Genomic DNA, 20,419 nt, shown 5'->3' with positions numbered 1-20,419 from the left:
AGGTTCTAGCTCTAGGTTAGGTTACCCTCAGTACCCTCAATACCCTCAGTATTCCCTCAATACCCAATACCAATACCCAATACTCAATACCCTCAGTATTCATTTGCCCCACAGAACAATCTGAGGTAACTAATGTGTTTATGAAACCTAAAAAAAGTAAAAGCGAAGACATTGATGGCATAAAAATGGAACCAGTTATTTTTGTCCTCGATTTATTAGTACCTTGTTTGACCCATATATATAATCTTGTTTCAAACACAGGTCTGTTCCCTCAGCGTATGAAAAAAGCCAAGGTCGCGGTACTTTACAAAAGTGGCGATAAAAACGAAATGAGTAATTACAGACCAATATCGGTATTGCCAGTATTTTCAAAGGCTCTGGAAAAAATTATTTTCACTAGACTTTCAAAATTTTTAGACATGCATTCTGTGATTACAGCGGCACAATACGGTTTCAGGTCAGGTGTATCGACAGAGACAGCACTTCTACATCAGAAAGAGGTCCTAGTAGGCAACATTGAAGCAAGAAAGCTCACACTAGGCGTATTCGTAGATTTTACAAAAGCGTTTGATACGATTGATCACCAAACATTGTTAGAAAAATTGCCCTATTATGGCATCAGAGGCGCTACACTCGACTTAATAAGGAGCTATCTTAGCGACCGGTACCAGTGTGTGTCAATAAATAGGGAAATATCTATGACCAAAAAAATCAAACGTGGTGTACCGCAGGGAAGTATATTAGGCCCTCTCTTATTTAACCTTTATATTGATGATATTGTAAACATAGATCGACCAATAACATACATTATCTATGCAGATGACACGAGCTTATTTTTTACAGGAGCAAACCTAGATGAGTTGGTTCGAGCAGCTAATGAAACTTTACATAAATTATCCGAATGGTCTTGTCGTAATTCATTACAAATCAACATCTCTAAAACCAAGGCCGTTCTTTTCCGCGCGAAAGGAACAGCTTGCAAGTACTCACATAAACTGCTACTAAATAATTTTGAACTTGAACTTTCAGAGACTGTCAAAACATTAGGTATTATCTTTCATCAACATATGCTGTGGGATTCTCACGTTGAAGAATTATATATTAAACTAAGAAAAGCCTTAGGTATTCTAAGGAGGTGTCAGTCGTTTCTGCCGGTTCCCCAGAAACTTCATATTTTTAATGCGCTTTTTAGTTCCCACCTACGCTACTGCCAGTTGGTATGGGCATCTGGAACTCAAACATTAAAGAAAAAGATATATACACTTCAGAAGTGTGCTTTGCGGGCTGTGGCCAATTTAGGCTACAGAGATCATACATCACATTTATTTATGAAATTTAAGGTTTTAAAATTCAGTGTTGCTTATGAACATCAATTGTTGTTGTCGTTAAGATCAGAAATTCGTAGAAATAGCCTAAACCTAAGATGTTTAGCGCAATTACAGCCGAACATTTCATTGCGTCCCATCAGAAATTCTGAACACTGGCACATTCCCCGAACACGAACGAACTACGGTCTCCAAATGTTAAAATTCACCATTCCACACGTACTCAATACATTCTAGCTTACAGAAGATCACTTGCGTGTCCTTTCAGGCAGGGAGCTCTTCAACATGTTTACATAGTCTGCTACAAGCCTAGAAAAATTCTGTCTAACTAAAGCCCTCCTTTCTGTTCACAGTATGTCTTAATGTTATGTTACCTTGCAATAATTTACATGTCGTTGGTTTTTGTTTTTTGTGCGTGAATGATTGATGTACTTGTAGGCACCCAAGGGCGCATATATTTATGTATACTTGAGAATTATTGTACACGTTTATACTTATTTTTATTTTTCTATCATACGTTAAGACTGTATGAAGTTTGCTATGCTGTCGTTCTGCTGCTTTGAACGGATGGGAGGTGGGGCTAGTCAAGCTGCATCAGCGCAGCTTTTTTCCCACTTTCCACGCCACAACTGTTCTGTGTAAAACACACTGTACTGTTAGTGGTGAAAATAAACTTCAACTTCAACTTCAGGTTCAGACAAAATTCAGAAATAATACTGAATTTTGTCTAGAATGGGGGGGGGGAGTCTTTTTCATTCTCGAAAAGACATTTCCGCGCGAACATTGTGAACTCGGGCTGGATTTCGCGGCAACGCCCATACACCGGGAGTCAGATAACGCAAGCAGCCCCATCCGAGCACAAAGTTTCGAGGGCGTTTTGATGGCGAACGGGCTCGCCGCGGAATCGCGCGGCGGCTGCGGAATCTTCGGAGCGCATGGATGTCAGTTCCGAAACTTTATAGGTATAATGTTCTCATAAACTCTTGAAGTGAAAGGTGGATTGACATTTCCAAAGTTGTGCGTTAGATATTCAATTTCGGAGATTTGTGGGTTTGATGTTATAAACATTTGACACCAACTGCGCATTGACTTTTCTAAAATCTTAGATCGGAACATACAACGAGACAAGCCAAATCGACGCACTATCACGCAAGTTGACAAAGCACGCAGCGAAGTCCGATGAAACGTAGCGTTGTGGTGGTTCATTGGTGCCTACATGTCCCATGAAAAATATCAACATTTTTTTTTCACCTATGCCAAAGCATCCATGTCAAGACACTGAAGCCAGCCAGTGTAACTACGGTCTTATCGATTTCTTTTCTACTTGGACTTTTATTCGCGAGGACACGTTGGATCTCTTCATTCTTTCATTCTCGATACCCTATACCCACGAGCTGCCAGAGCCAGCCAGAGCGCATGCGTTTTTCTCGTGTTGCCCCAACCACCACGCGGCGCACTGTGGTGCGCGTTTAGTTTTTTTCTGGCTGATTGGATTCTCGCCTGGCAGAATTTTGGACACCTTCTGGCTAGCAGACGAGAAAAAGAAAAAATGGTCGCTCAGCGCCATCGCTCTGAGGACTCGACGCATTGCACCGCGTTCGCTTGAGCACAACCTCTCCGGAAAGTCTTGTCTCGCCGGTGTAGGATACGGAGCTCTATGCGTATGGTTCTCGGTGGACCAAGCGTCTCACGTTTTCTTCTATATCACTCGGAAGTCACATTAGATGCCCAAAGTAGGCATTGGATATTGGCCCCAGCTTACTCTCCATTGCATTTTTTTTCATTTCGGTGCCCCCGCCCCACAAAAGCAAAAAAAAAATATACATTTTTGCGGAGCAGCAAATTGTCGCATGGCGAAATTTCGATTTTGTTACTTCTCTTGCGGAAATAATCGGCCACGGGACATTTCATTTGCCGGATACTGTTATTATATTAGTGTAATAGTAATTATATAGACACTTCAGGCGCATTCCTTCTGTCGCCGTCACTCTCATGTTTTGCATGAAGTCCAAGGGCGACAACTCCTTGACCGCGCACCGCATGCTGTATGTGCGCGTGAAAGCATACGGGAGGGGGGAATGGGTGAGCCCACGATGGCAGCTCAGTCTTGAGTGCGCAAATGAGAAAAACGGGGAGCAAGCGCGCCGCCTTCCTTCGCGCGCGTTACATCGGGGGGAGTGGTTGGAATGGGGGCGGGATCTAGGATTCTGTGAATCCGTGATTGCGCAACATGTTTATTTGCCTTCTTTGACTTTGACACATTATATACAGTGACTTATTCTTAGACACTTAGATTTATTGGAGACTTACATGCATACTTAAATATCTTGTTGCGAGGTTTTCTGTATACGTGCAGTGAACTTTCTTTCCAGTGACACTTTTTTTGCCCTTTATGAAGTATTTGTATATTCCATCGTAACTTCGCATTTCTAATGAACGAGGGTGAGTCAAGTGAAAATGACCCTACCCATCTCCCGCAATAATGGTTCGGTTCATTATATGCGAGGAATGCGCGTAGCACACAGGCATTTCTCATTTACAAAAGCGACACGCAGGTGTGAGGGCAAATCTTCTTTAATGCTCTCATACATTAGGTTGAACATGGTTACATGACGTAATGGACTCTTCAGAAGTTGAGCAGCGTGGTGCCGTGAGATTTTTGACAGCTGAAGGTGTTTCCCAAAAAGAAATTAGTTGCCGTATGGCTGCCATGTACGTTGAACATTGCATTTCATTGGCCACTGTGAACCGTAGGAGTAAACGGTTGAAAGATGGACGTGAAAGTTGCAAAGAGGATCGAAGACAAGGCCAAAGCCATCGTGCAATGACCTCCAACAAAACTGCAAAGGTTGATGAGCTGATGAGACAAGAACGGAGGATACGCATCGGTGAACTGGCAGAGCATATAAACATCAGTCACGGTTCGGTTCACGCCATATTTCATGAACATCTCGGTTAACGGCTCTTGCGTGCGCAATCGGCGGATAAGATTTCTAACAACCGCCAGAAGACGAAGCGTTTCTGCGCTGCCTTGACTCATCTCATCCGGTATCACAATGAAGGTGACGACTTCTTGTCTGCAACTGTGATCGGGGACGAATCATGGTGCCACTACTACGACCCCGAAACACGACGGCAAAGCTTACAGTGGAAACATTCGAGTTCACCACCCTCAAAGAAAGCAAAGGCCATAGTTTCCGGCGAAAAGGTGTTTTTGGCTTTTTCTTTCTCGATCGTCAGGGGCCATTACTGATAGAATTTGCTAAACCCGGAGAGACTATCAATCGTTTCCGATATTGTGAAACGCCAGATCGGCTGCGTGTCGCAATGAAGAAGAAACGACGTGGAAAATTGACGAATGAGGTCATGTTGTTCCACGACCTGGCTATGGTGTTGGGCTGCTGAGCACGAGGTCGTGGGATGGAATCCCGGCAACGGCGGCCGTATTTCGATGAGGGCGAAATGCGAAAACACCCGTGTACTTAGATTTAAGTGCATGTTGAAGAACCACAGGTGGTCGAAATTTCCGGTGTCTTCCACTACGGCATGCCTCACAATCAGAAATTGGTTTTGGCACGTAAAGCCCCATAATTTATCTTTCAATTGTTCCACGACAATGCACGTCCCCACGTCGCTGGTGTGGTTAATACAAAACTGGCAAAGTTCAAATGGGAAACGCTGCAACATCCGCTACACAGCTGAGACCTGTCGCTTTGCGACTTCCACATTTTGGGACAAATGAAAAAAACAGCTCAAGGGAAACAGATTCGTGTCGGACGATTACGTGAAAGAGTCAGTTGCAGGCTTTTTGAAGCAGCAACCCAAGGAGTTTTATGAGACGGGAATAACGCGACTCGTTAGTCAATAGGAGAAAGGTCAAAATGCGAATGTAGACTACTTTTAAATAAAGTACCGCGTTTGTCTTATATATGCGCACTGGCTCACTTTCATTTCACCCGCCCTCGTATATTTTGCAGAACGGCTTCGTATACGTGCTCATTGTTGGGACAATAATTTTGGGGCAATTACTCACGATACACGACCGGTGACAGCTGCTCCTGCATAATACATTGGAATAAATCACAGCGTCATTGAGGTTTTTCACTGGCTGTTGCATATGTACAAAAATGTAAACAAGGTTCTTGATTGACAAAGTTTCATTAACATATTTGTCCTCAACATGTTCACTTCATGGCCTTTACATTTTTCATATCAGTGGCATGCACTGCTTTGCTGGTTTCGAACTGATATAGTTCTAAAGTTCGTGTGATATTTTCTTTACGTATTAAATAGACAAAAACACGGAAGCATTGATATCAATTATTTCTGGCGTAATTTTTGGCACATACGAGAATATCTTCTAATGAAAACATACATATTTTACTTGTTTTGACAGTGCGTAGCGTTCAAGCATTCGATTGCAGCATATTTGGCAAGGGTGCTGCAGTTGTTATTCATGTATTTGATCCCTCGACAAATTGTTTAAGAAGCTCTGGCTCGGGCCCAACTCCGACGCGGCCTATACATGTAAAACGCAGAAATGCTTTTCTGAGATAACCCCTAAATCGCTTTTAATAATATTTGTTGCATTTGAGAGCGAAAGTTAAATTCTAGTATCTGTTGGAAGCGGAATTTTGATTTAGGGCCTGCATTTTGTTTTAAATATTTTGAAAAATTCGAAAGTGCGAAAGAAATAGAAGCACGACGTTTACAAACTAATAGCTCTGCATTAAGAACAGATATCTTGGTTCTGTAAACGGCAGCTATTATAAGACTCAAACCATACAAATTTGGGATGTCAATTTGTACCTTACGTAACTTTGTTATGTGGTGTACAAGGGTTCTGCAAAAGCAGTATTTCCATAATACTACGTTTTTTCTGGATTCATGTGTGACATATCAGCTTTGTCCGCTGTAGATGTACTATTAGATGCGATTCACAGAATTGTGAAATTATTTTTCATTGTTGAGTTACAGAGTATTAAACGTGATAGTTTCGCTTCCTGAAAATTTTCAATTTTTGACAATTTTTAATAAAGAATTGACAACCTAAATGAAAACTTCGAAACTATAAATCAGTAGAATTCAAGTTTTTCTTTTTTAATGCAACGAACCACATCAAATTTGGTGCAGTGGGTGCTGAGAAAAACGAATCAATTTTCTACAGGAATCCCCCATCTCGCCCCCGAACGAAATTTCTGGCTACGCCACTGCTGGGCTCGGTTTCTCGATCTGCTTCTGCCTCGCTGTTGCTGCTGCTGTTTCGGGTGCGCAGGTTGCGCTCCCTGTCCCTCCTGTCGCTGAAATTCCACTTGAGGCTTGCCATTTCATTTCTTGTTTCCCTTGGAGGGCGGTCTCTCATATCTGATCTTGCATTGGTTGGATCCCATGAAGTGTTCTCCCTTGCACAGGATGCACCTCCGCGAGCACGTGTGCTCGTCTTGGACCGGATGCTCATCGCCGCACCTGTAGCAGAGATTTTTTCGTTCTTCCGGACGCACGTCCGAGCGATGTCCCGGTCCTCTACTGTTGTAGCATGCTTCCACTTTCAGTCTGAAGAGGTAGCAGTTGTGGATTCCCCCGCCGAATCGAATGGAGTCAGGGACGCTCTTGGTGTTTGCGAAAGTGATGAGCAGGGCTTTTGATGATTTTCCCATCCTCCTTGTGTCCACAACATCTAGCTGTGGGTTGACTTTAACGATGTTTTCCATGATCTCGGCGTGGCTTTGGTCCTCTAGAACGTGATACGCAACCATCTTGATGCTGTTGTGCGGTGCCGCTACGTAGGCACACCTCGAATAGACTTGGTCTAGGATTTTTATATGTTGTACTTCCGCGTATTTCCCGGCGCGTTCCATAGAAGGGGTGCTCACGGTAAAGGAGTTGTTAAAAGGATTGATCCTTACTTGGTCGTGTTGTTTGATTTCCCCGAAGTTCAGTCCAATGTCCAGGCACAGGGCATACAGTAATGTAGTGGCCGTGTGGTCTCGGAGCCGAAGTCCGCCTCTCGGCCGGTGTACGATCTTGTAGTCGCTCTCTGGCATACGCGGGAGCGTCTTCTTTTTATATGGGCGGCGTCTTATTGATGCGTTCACCCCACTCGTCTTGACGGCCTTGCCGGTGGCGTCCGTCGTTGTCATAGCTGCATCTTGCTGGGCATTGGCGTCCCCGTGCTTGGGGCGAGCTCGATCATGGGCTTTATGGCAGCCTGTATCCATAGGCTTCGATCTTCATATTCCTCCGGGGAGATTTCTTCTCCGTCTACGGCGTACTCCATTGCGACAGCGTTGGTGACGGCTCGAGGGGCCGGCGGCGACGCTGATAGCGCCCCTAATCGCGCTAGGCCCAGCTCAACTGCTTGCGGCCGGGGAACGAAAGTGCCCCTTACGGGGCAAGAAGGGGTCTTGCGGGCCTCGAAAAACAGCGGCAGGGTTCGAGGCACTCTCTGCGACCTTGTGGGAGCAGGTCAGGGTCTGCTGGTACAGATAGTCGCTCGGAAAAGACCAAGAACTCGGGAGCCTATACGGAGCACATCCGCACGACTCAACGCGCCAAGCGTCTCTCTCTATTCATTCTAAATAATCCTGATATCCCTTTGAAAAGTAACGAGCTAGCCTTTAACTTAACATAAATATCTTTCCTGATTTCGTTTTTTACTCTTACGCAGTTACTCATAGCACGTTTCGTTTTCATTACCGTCCCTCATGAGATTGTTACAGCCTCTCTGATCTTCAGTTTGCCGTTCTTCGTTGTTATGTTGCTCACTATTCCGGTCGCATACTTGCAGGTAAGCTTCCTAGTCGGTTTGCATCATTGCGATTCAATGACTTTATAGTACAAATACTTGAACACTCGCGCAACCCATTTACTTTCTTTGTTATTCCTAATTCGTACTTAAAAATCAATTTTCAATATAAAATCACTCGCTTCCGCTGACGCGCGAAGGCTACCGCCATCACGTAGTCCTGCAAGGCAACAAGCTGCGCCCACGCTCCAATGTGATTCGTTGGCCTATTCGGCAAGGGTCAACCAATCAGAGCCTGGCCGCAGCTCCCATGGTGACGAAACTCAGTGAGGTTCCCAAAGGAAATCTTTGCTTTTAATACAAGTAATCTTATTTGTAACGGGTTCGCTGACCTATATCCTCACTCTACACAGCCAACACGAGAGGAACTGGCGTTGTATTCAGGCGAATACATACTCCAGCCTGCACCACCTACGTAGAATACACCCCACGGGTTTTACTGACGGCTGTCCTTAGAGCATAATCTCAGCCGCACGAAAACACCACATGTGAGTGTCTCGCGAGCATTCCACACATAGACAGCCCCACAATACACAAACATCCACTGAAGATGAAGAGGCAGTGGGACGAATCGATGGCAGACGAGGGTCGGGAGAGCGAATTGGCTGTTCTGCGCCAAACTCGTGTCAATGGAGCCCTGGAACAAGGGTCCCAACCGTTCCGCCTTCTTATATTTATTTTCAATAATGTTCTCAGTCACCCACTTACTCTGCAACTGAAATCTCGCTCGAGCGTGTCAGTACCATGCACAAATAATCCAGATGTTCTGCCACTGAAACATGTCTTGATCTCATTAAACAGAATATTCCAAACATTGACATTAGTGAGCAGCTCAAACAATATGTGCCTCACTTGATCAAATGATTCAGATTAAAGTACTTCGATGGGGGCGACTTTGCGAAAGCAAACCGAAACTAATTTAGTAAGTAAGTAAGTTTATTTCGCCCATCACGTCGTACATGATGACGCAGGGGGACCGAAGTTAAAGCTCTCTTTCAACAGCTTGACAGAGCAACGGCCCCCCTTATTTGGCAGTAGCATACAAAGTCACATAAAAAGAAGATACACAGAAAGAAACTCTGCTCATGGCGGTCACATTACACAACAGAGCAATATATTGTAGACGTTCAGCATAAAACATGGGATCAAGTCCTGCCGTACGTTACATTCGCGTACAACGCCGAAATTCAGGAGATAACACGATTCACACCGTTCCGCCTTGTCTACGGGCGCGAGGTCCAGACCACGCTAGACGTAATGCTCCCGCACGACACCGACGCATCACTTACTTCCGACGCCGAGCAACTTACTCAACACGCAGAGGAAGCTCGTCAACTCGCGCGGATACACATCACGAAGAAGCAGAGTACAAACGCACGACGCTACAACCTTCGACGTCGGCAAGTCGAGTTCCAGCCAGGTGACCAAGTCTGGGTGTGGATTCCAATCCGTCGCCAGGGGTTGTCTGAGAAGCTGCTTAGTAGATACTTTGGACCGTACAAAGTGATACGCCGCGTTAGTGAACTATGAGGTGAATCCCGGCGGTGCCGCGTCGCCTCGGGGTCGACAGCACCACTCAGAGATAGTGCATGTCATTCGCCTAAACCGTATTTCGCGCGTTAAGGCGGCGCCAACCCGGTGTCATACGACTTCCACACTTCCACTTTCTTTTAGTAAGCATCGTAGTTTAGTAAGCATCGTGTCGATGCTTTTCTTTTGGCGGGGCAATAATGCCGCTAGGAATGCCGCTAGGTGTCACGCGCCAGCGCCGAGAAAGAAGTGACTGGAATGCGTGCTCGGCAAGAGGTGGGCGCTGAAGAAGTAGAGGCTGAGGACGCCGGCTTGAGTTTTGCGTACGCCATCTTGTAGAACTGCCCGTCTCGCCAACGCCGGGTGCATCTTCAATTGACTTTTCATGACAAAACTGGTGGAGGTGCTAATAAACATATTACATAAAGGCTGCATCTGGTAGATAACTTTAAAAAAGAGAATTGAGCCATACAGACATGGCAAAAAAATTTAAAAAAATGAAGGCTTTTAATGGTTTACACAAAGCAATGACATGCCAAAGGCACTTTAACAGAAAAAACAGGAATAACATCGAGTAACACCATAATTCTGTAAAGTGATTTGGCTTTAGTTGCATAAAAAAATAACAAGAAAAGTTTAGGAAAGAAAGTAATTCAAGAGTGTCCGAAATGTAACATATTGAGGTTTTATATCCTGTCTGAATAGGTCATTAAGAAGTCGTGGAAGCCGGTGTTCCAATGTTTGTGGCCCATATGCTGTTCGAAATGTTTTAATTTTCCACATATCTTTATTTCTTGTGTTGTAGTTTTGTTCGCGCCTTCTCAGGCCTGAAAGAGTTTGAATAAAAGATGTTTTATTTAAATGTTCTTGTTTAAATGTTCGGCTGAGGTGATAGTTATACATTTTTGTTACTGGAAATATTTTGTGTTCTAAAAATATTTCTCTTGTATGATGCAACCTCGGTAATTTCTTAACAAATCGCATTGCTTCTTTTTTTTTGTAATACAGGCAAGTTGTTCAGGTTTGCCTGTGTTGTAGTTCCCCAGATAAGGCTACAATAGTTAAGGCGAGAATTAAATAAAGAGTAATAAACTAACATCATAACACAAGAGGGTAAGATTTCACAGTTGCGATTGAGCAGACAAATTATTTGTGATAATTTGGAAGTAATGTGGGCCACATGGTCGTCCCAGGACATCTGCTGGTTAAACACAACGCCCAGAGTTTTAAACTGTTTTACTATTTCTAGCGGACAAGATCTAAAATATTTGTTTTGTCAGAGTAACTTGTTTACTCTTGGCCCGAAAAACAACTGCCTTCGTTTTGCTCACCTTAATTTGCAATGCATTTTTTTGTGTCCATTTGTCTAGGTGTTTGAGCATGCAGTTTGCTGAATCTATTAGATCAATGGCATTTTTGCCGGATAAGAATATGCTCGTATCATCTGCGTATCTGATAAAATTTGTGAGGAGAAATACGTTGACGATGTCATTGATATAAAGATTGAAGAGAAATGGACCGAGTGTACTTCCTTGCGGAACACCGAAGCGGACAGCGAGAGTTTGTGAGATGAAGACATTTACACTTACAGCTTGTCGGCGATATTCCAGATACGATTTGACTATGGATGCTGCGTGCCCGCGATAATCGTATTGTTCAAGCTTCCGGAGAATTAATTCATGATTTATAAGGTCAAACGCTTTTGCAAAATCAATGAAAATGCCCAAGACTATACTGTTCTGGTCAAATTGTTTTACTATATATTCCTTCTGCTCTAAGAGTGCGAATTCTGTTAAAAGGTGCTTTCTAAAGCCATATTGTGATTTGGTGAGTATATGATGTTTGGATTCAAATTCTGTAAACTGTTTGTGAAGAGATTTTTCTAATACCTTTGAGAATATTGGAAGTATGGATATTGGGCGGTAATTGCCTAACTCGTTCCTATCTCCCTTCTTGAAAAGTACAGAACAGCGGGCAACTTGCATTCCATGAAGAAATACAGCATTTGCATTATAGAGATTAATGATGTGAGTGATGTAGGGCAGAATGATATCCAGAATGGATTTTACGGGCCGTATTTGTAGTCCATCTATATCACGTGAGGTACTATTTTTGAGCTATGTGAAAATTTTCATTACTTCAACTTCAGTCACAGGTTTAAGATATATCGTTTTGTCAAACAGGGGGACATCATTTGAGTCGTTATCCACGTCTCTGTCACAAGAAAGACCAAAGAAATATTTATAAAACTCGTCCGCTAGATTTTGGTCGGACACCTGTGTTCCATTTCATTTCAGTGATGTAATTCCTCTAGGATTTGTATCATTAGTTATCAGGCTGTTTAGTTTTTTTCCAAACAAGATCACTACGCCATTTAGTTGATTCGAAATCATGTATGAAATATTCATTCCTAACTTTCTTAAGTATCTTGTTCAGGCGGTTAGGATAGGTTTTAAAGATATACAAGTCGCCCATTTCCTTCGTTCTTATAAACTTATGATAGAGTTTATTCTTTTTTTTATCTTAAGCAGAAGATCAGGTGTGAGCCATGGTTTGCGGGTTTTTTATTTCGCTTAAATTCCTTTATGGCAAAGCAAGCAGCGTAAATTGGTTTCAGAATAGCAAGGAAGTCCTGATAAGCCAGGTTTGCGTCACGTTCCGAAAGAACGGCATCCCAGTTAGCTTCAGATACGCGCTGTCTAAAAGCGAAAAGGCTTTCCTCCGTGATCGCTTGATAAGAGAATGATTGTTTGTCTCTATTTTTGAGCTTTCCTTTCAAACACAAGAATATCGGCAGATGATCACTGATGTCTGAGATAATTACACCACATTAAGATAACTTATTGGCAACATTAGTTATAAATAGATCTATAAGGAACGATGATCTAGCTGTTATGCGGGTTGGTAGCTGAATCATGTTAGAAAGCCCGCTCGCCTTTAGTAATAAGTCAAAACTTTTCTTCGAGCTGTCATGAGCACACATATTTATGTTCATATCTCCATCACTGACCAGTGTAAGGTTTTTGTTGGAGATAAAAGAAAACAACTAATCAAGAAAGCCGTAAAAATAGGATTGCAACCCTCAGGAGGACAATAACAGACAACGAAAAGAGAGTTTTCTGCAAGTACTGATAGAACTTCATAATCTGCTGTTCTCCGAGTAAACTGTGGTAAGAGCTCAGGTTCATGTTCACTATTTATTAACAAACAGACGCCAGCGCCACGACCTGTATCACGATTTAAGAAGAATGTTTGATAGTTAGGAAAACTAGGAACTTCTGAATCATCCGTAGCCCAGGTTTCTGTTAACATAATGACATTGAATGTCACGTCTAATTGTTGTAGCAGGTTAGGTAAACTAGGTATTTTGTTTCTAATTGAATGGGCATTGAGATGGAGGCATTTGAAAGACTTTAGAAAGGCTGTGCCAAGGTGACTCGTAAAGTCACTAGGGAAAACATATGTATCCGACGCGGAAACCATTGTTAGCTAAAGGGTAGGAAATAAAAACGCAATATGGCTCAAACAAGCCTAGCAAGCTCACTTCCCTTAGATATAACAGTTGCGGTCGCGCCGTCAGTCTTTCTGATAAGAATTCTGCCATTGTTGTGCCAGACACACTTATACCCTGCACTCTTCGCCCATTCTTTCACGTCCCTCCAAAGTTCCTGGTTTCGCTTTAGAATGGGCAATGTGTGGAGTACACAAGTGGCATGCGATGTCCGCAAATGCCACGTATCTTATGTGCTCCGAAAACATAAATATCAAAGTTCTGCAACAATGTTAACCGACGAATAATTAAAATGAAATTCTGTATTTTACCAGCCAAAACCACGATCTGTTTATAGGGCACGCAGTAGTCAGGGAACTGCGGATGAATTTTGACCACTAAGGTTTCTTTAACGTGCTCACAATCCATGGGTGTTTTTACATGTTGCCCGCATCAAAATGCGCCAGCCGCGGCCGGTATTTCATTCGACGACCTCGCGCTAAGCAGCGCCACACCATAGCCACTAAGCGGCCGCGGCGGATCACCGACGATCGCGATACTCCCTAATGCGATATTTATTTATTTATCTATTTATTTATTCATTGTGAACTGAATGTTTCCCAGTATTGTCACGTAGTGCTGACGGTGAAGAAGGCAGCCAAACTGTTACAATAGAAACTAGCGTTTTATTGGGCGAACTTCTGCCCTAAAAAAGCAGGCTGCACTCAAACAACAACAATAGCGGCGAACACACTCGGCAATCGTCGAAAATCTGAACAGTGGGTCGAGCGCGTCGGCTTTTATGCAGCAGTCGTCGAATGTTGCAGACTAATCGCTGGGACCCGCGTGTCTTCCAAAAAGTTCTACACCATTCGCGGCACGCGATGAAATCAGATAACACAAGGTTCGGCGACAACGGACAGCGGATAGAAGCATCGATAACATTCCAGAAACTTCCGATACATGCAGGCGCGTCCCGCGCAGTGCGATAACATTTGTTAGGCGCCCGATAAAGGTAGGCAAGTGTACGCGTCAGTATTGTAGAGGGGAGGGGCATAGAAAAAAAACTTACAGATTTGACAAGAACCGCTTTAGATAAAACGTAAAATAAAAAACAAAAAGAAATGAATGAAACATGATGGCATGTTGTCATAAGGTACAGGGTATAACCAGGTTATGCGAATGTTGCTCTATACGTGTTTTCATTTCGCGATAAATTGCCGGCGCGGACGATCTGTCACACTGAGCACATTGCAAACGGAGCGAAGGTTGGCACCACTGCCTAGCTAATATAAGACCACGAGAGGCTGCGCGTTGGTTACGCGTTGCCGCGATTCGTAGCAGCCGCCGCAGAAAGAGCTCCGCTCATTCAGCGCCTTGTTTCCATATGGTTCCGGTCGACGCAGTCGCCGCATGCCATCGGTGAACGAACGACGGCTCGCTACTGTGGCGCCATCTCGTAGCGGCCGTCGTCACAGAGCCCGTCTTCTGCGGCGCTACGCTTTTCTTATCGCCCTCTCGCCATCTTCCTCCGCTTTCCGCCTGGCCTTTTCTTCGCTATCCCTGCCTTTCATGCACCGCTGCTCTTCGCGTATGTTCTTTCATCTTTCGCTTTGCTCGTTCGCTCAGTTACGAGCGACGCAAAAGCTCGCGACGCTCAGCGCAGGAACGGGCGCCTAAGAGCTGCGCTCTCGAAAAAATGTTTCTGCCCCAATCGCAGCCATATTGGTGTCGTGCCAACACCGTGAAGTCCTTGCATGCGATTGGCACGGATGTCATGTCACGCAGAAACACTTTCTTTAGAACCGCAAGAACACGTGCGCCCGCGGCAGATTACGTCAGGTGGCAGTCGCATAAGCACGCAAAAAACAGGCAACATTATCATTTCATTTCGCATGTGTCACGCCGCACAGCAAGAAGCTGCTTATGAACGCGAAAGGGTGCCAGTGTTTAACATTCTTCACTCTTACATGCATAATTTATAACCTGCTTGCAGAAATTTCTGCAAGCAGGGGCCCTATAACGTAAAACTATTCCAATATGTTTCTATTCCAATCTCCTGACGTCAAATTTGCGTAACCGCCAACGCAAGCACCGGGCGGTCACCCGCAGGGTTGTCTGAACAGACCAATCAAACGCTCTCCTCGTTCATAGGAGGTCACTTGTGTTCTTGAAAAACGAATAACATTGTCTACACTGAGCGGCTTGCCGTATATAATTGGCTGACAAGAGGCGAGGAGAACGCTCAAGTGTGAGAGGGATTGGATGGGGCAGAGACACTGCACTGAAAGTCGATAACCTGACGAAGAGGATGGTGCTGGCGTCTACGATTGGTCGGCTAATTCCCTTACTTAGCTTGCGGTGGCTGGTCTAAAATCGCGGCGGCATGCAACGAAAGCTCAAAAATGACGCTAAAACGGACCCTCAGCAAAGAAGAGTATGCAGAATGAGGGGGTAAACGTGCCGAAAGTGCTCGAAAAATGTTACATGGCCACGCAAGAAGTTTTATTGTACGCAAATACACCCACGCTCTCCGGCAGGTGCGAGTAGACAGCGTCTGAGCGATCGGCGGCAGCCATCTTCTATTCCTTTCGGAACAGGGCAGCCGGCGGCTTTTCCGAAGAAAATTCACTTTTGTTCGACATATTAATGCATCTTTATCGTGTACACGTTACTTTGACGCGGTGAGTTCTTGCGGTTTTGTGACGTCGCGTGACAGGCAGGTGAAGTGGGTGCAGCCCGAAAACTTTTTACTAATAGTCGAGGGCTAATGGCGAAAAGGGGTCAAATCAGAAATAACTGTTTTTCTTTTTCCTGTCAAATGATGCATAATCAGTGTGTACACATTATGTCAGATGGGGAGGTATCGCGGTTTTCGTGACATCGCGTGACAGACAGGTGAAGTGGGGGTGGTCGAAAAAAATTTTGACCAATCGTGGAGGGCTGATAGCAGAATTGGAATAGAATAGTTTGGAATAGTTTTACGTTATAGCGCGCCAGGATGTAAGCTGCATCAGGAGGTGTTTAAATCGCACTACTCTTCAGAAAATCATGACTCTGTAAAGAAGAGTCGTGTGCTTGCTGCGCTAAAGCTAGGGAAACGACGAAAATGTCTCTTTACAACGATAGAAATATCTGGCCGGCTTTTGGTTTGGGTTATTCTGGCCTCCTTGTAGCCCTTGGGCTGAGGCATAGCCGGGCGAAAGTACACACACACACACTCACACACACACACACATATATATATATATATATATATATATATATATATATATATATATATATATATATATGTATGTATGTGTGTGTGTGTGTGTGTGTGTGTGTGTGTGTGTGTGTGTGTTTGTGTGTGTGTGTGTGTGTGCGTGTGTGTGTGTGTGCTGGTACGACACACTGGCACGATGTCGCTTTCATAAGCAGCTTCTTGGTGTGCGGCGTGACGCATGCGAAGTAAAATCAAAATGTTGCCTGTTCTTTGCGTGCTTGTGCGATTGCCACCTGACGCAAACTGGCGCGGGCGCACGTGTTCTTGCTGTTCTAAAGAAAGTGTTACTGCACGACATGACGTCCGCGCCAATCGCATGCAAGGGCTGTACGGCGTTGGCCCGACAGAAATATGGCTGCGACTGGGGCAGAAACATTTTTTCCAAAGCGCATCTCTCAAGCCCGAGACACATGCTGCGATTTAAGGTGCAATCCGTCGTACGACCATTCCCCTCGGCAGCCGCACTCAACAGGTTCTCAACCTGACCCGCAGCACGCGGCACTGAATCCCATGCAGCGCATGCGACCAACTTGCTGAAAGCGGGAGACACATGGTGCGATTTTCCGTGCGATCTGTTGTACGGCGCGTCGTGTGCGACTTGCCGCATGCGGCGATTCGGGACACATGGTACGAATTACCGAGCGACGGGTAGCTCCGCCCAGAACCGGCGCCCCTGCGTGGAAGTTCGGAATGCTGCATAACTTCGAACAGAAAGTGAAAGAAAACGTATTTGCACAGCTCTCTTGTAATCGTTTGTTTCAAACAATATAAACACGCGTATGGAAGCACTGTAGACGTGTTTCCGCGAGGTCGCTTAAGCAGTAACGGCTCCTTTGACAGCCGCCGATGGCATAGGAGCCGGCAGGCATAGCTCGCTCGGCCATCGAATCCGACACCGGTGGCACTTGTGACACTATCGTTTGCAGCTCGAATAACGAAGCGCCTATGTTAGTCGGCATAACATGTACACAGTTATCTCAGGCTTAAATTGCAGCACATTTGATTTCATTGGCGCCGACGGAAGCGAACGAGCATGCGAGGCGAGCTTGCGATCGCTGGGAGACTGTGAAGGCCTAGCTCGCCGGCCGTCTATCCGAGGCCGAGAGCCCATGCTGATGCGTCCGCAGCTCGTAATAAAGCGCCTAAATTCATCAGCGCAATCAATGCCTGAACATTTATGTTTCTCTTAAGTCAAAACACGGTTAGTTTTCTCGGTGCCGTTAGTAGCGATGAGTAAACACGCCAGTCAGGCGAGCCGCTTCGTATAGGCCATTGCTGGCGCTTCTGCGCTGACCGCGTCCGATTAGAAATCACGCCAACGATTTACTAACAGCACAACGTTTCATAACATGCACTCTTTCGAGGCCACTTTATTCTACAAGTTATTTCGTGGCAGAAACAAATTGCAGCTTATTTATGTGGCGCCGTCAGCGGCGAAAGAGGCCGTCGTTTCTACCAGGGAGGAAAAAAGAACAGACACGATCGGAGCGGCGAGGTGCTCGCTCGCCGGCTCCGCCCCGTCGGGTCTACAACGTGGCCGTGACTTTCGCGCTACCGGCGCTGTCAATGGCTGCGGTCGCCCGACCGATGCGGCAATCGCACGACAATATTCAGCAAGTTGGTCGCATGTGCGGCGTGCGATTCGGCGCCACGTGCGGCGGATTTGGTTGAGAACCTGTTGAGCGCGGTTGCCGATGCGAATGGTCGTACGACCGATCGCACCCAAAATCGCACCATGTGTCTCCCACTGAATACTGTCGTGCCTGCCTCATCAGCCGGACGACCGCAACCAATGACAGCGCCGGTAGCGCGAAAGTCACGGTCACGTTGTACACCCGACGGGGCGGAGCCGACGAGCGAGCGCCTCGACGCTGGCTGGAAAGCGGGCCTCTCTCGCCGCTGACGGCGGCATGCACATAAATCGGCTACAATTTGTTTCTGACACGAAATACCGTTTAGAATAAAGTGGACTCAAAAGAGGGCGTGTTAGAAAACGTTATGCGAAATAGTAAATTGTTGGCATTATTTCTACTCGGAGGCGATCAGCGAACAAGCGCCAGCAATCGGCTATACAAAGCGGCTCGCCTGACTAGCGTGTTTACTCATCGCTACAAACGGCGCCGCGAAATCTAACCGTATTTTCACTTAAGAGAAACACAAATGTTCAGGCATTGAGTGCGCTGATGAATTTAGGCGCTTCATTATGAGCTGTGGACGCATCGCAAGGGCCCTCCGTCCCGGATAGAGGGCAGCGAGCTAGGTCTACACCGTCTCCCAGCGATCGCAAGCTCACCTGGCATGTTCGTTCGCTTCCGTCGGCGCCAATGAAATCAAATGTGCTGCAGTTCAAGCCTGACATACCTGTTTACACGTTGTGCCGACTAACATAAGCGCTTCGTTATACGAGCTGCAAGCGATCGTGTGACAAGCGCCACCGGTGTCAGACTCGATGGCCGCGTGAGCTACCCGCCGCTCGCTCATTCATACCATGTGTCCCGAATCACCGCATGCGGGAAGTCGCAGACACAGACGCCGTGCGACAGATCACACGGAAAATCGCACCGTGTGTGTCACGCTTTAGGCGCCCGTTCCTGCGCTGAGCGTCGCAAGCTTTTGCGTCGCTCGTAGCTGAGCGAACGAGCAAAGCGAAGGATGAAAGAACCAACCCGAAGAGCAGCGGCGGATAGCGATAGGAGGCAGCGACAGCGAAGAGAGGGCGCGGCGGAAAGCCAACGAAGTGAGGGTGGCGAGAGGGCGATAAGAAAAGCATAGCACCGCGGAAGACGGGCTCTGCGACGACGGCCGCTACGAAATGGCGCCAGAGTAGCGAGCCGATGGCATGCGGCGAACGCGTCGACCGAAACCATATGGAAACAAGGCGCTGAATGAGCGGAGCTCTGTGTGCGGCGGCTGCTGTGAATCGCGGCAACGCGTAACCAACGCGCTGCCCCTCGCGATCTTTGCTAGGCAGTGGCGCCACTCTTCGCTCCGTTTGCAATGTGCTCAGTGTGACAGATCGTCCGCGCCGGCAATCTATCGCGAAATGAAAACACGTATAGAGCAACGCTCAAATAACCAGGTTATACCCTGAGAAAAGTCGGGGAATGCGGGAGATGGAAATTCAAGACGATGAGCAAAACGTGAACAAGGTGAATGCAGGAGCAGGTTATACCCTGTACCTTATGACAACTTCCCATTATACTTCATTCATTTCTATTTCGTGTTTTTTTTTATTTTCTGTTTTATCTAAAGCGCTCCTTGTCAAACTTGCAGGAGTTTTTTCTGTGTCCATCCCCTCTGCAATACTTAAAGCATTGAGCGCACAATGAAAAAATAAATGTCTCGTTAGGGAGTATCGCAATCGTCGGTGATCCACCGCGGCGGCTTAGCGGTTATGCTGTGGTGCTGCTAAGCGCGAGGTCACCGAATGAAATACCGGCCGCGGGTGTCGCATTTTGATGCGCGCAAATTGCTAGAACACCCACGGATTGTGAGCACGTTAAAGGTCAAAATTCATCCGGAGTTCCGTCTCTACTGCGCGCCCTATAAACAGATCGTGGTTTCGGCTGGTAAAATCCAGAATTTCATTTTAATTATTCGTCGGTGAACATTTTGGCAGGAGTTTGATAATTATGTTTTCGGAGCACATAAGATATGTGGCATCAGCGGCCATCGCATGCGGCACCTATACCCCACACATTGCCCATTCTATACTTTAATGAGTTTCGAGTAGCTTTCGCAAAATCGCTCCCATCGAAGTACATTAACCTGAATGGAGCTACGGCCAGGCATTGGTTGGCCCTGGCCAAATAGGCCAACCAATCACAGCGGAGCGGGGGCGCCGCTGGGTGCCTTGCAGCACGACGCGATGGCGGGGGCCTTCGCGCGTCAGCAGAAACGAGTGAGTTTGGTGTTGAAAATTGATGTTGAAGAACGAATTAGGAATAAGAAAGAAAGTGAATGGGTTGCGTGAGCGTCCAAGGTTTTGTACATCAATTTCATTG

The sequence above is a fragment of the Dermacentor variabilis genome, chromosome 4, assembly GCF_050947875.1.
Source record: "Dermacentor variabilis isolate Ectoservices chromosome 4, ASM5094787v1, whole genome shotgun sequence".
In the NCBI taxonomy this organism is placed as follows: domain Eukaryota; kingdom Metazoa; phylum Arthropoda; class Arachnida; order Ixodida; family Ixodidae; genus Dermacentor; species Dermacentor variabilis.
Note: the sequence above shows the minus strand (reverse complement) of the source record.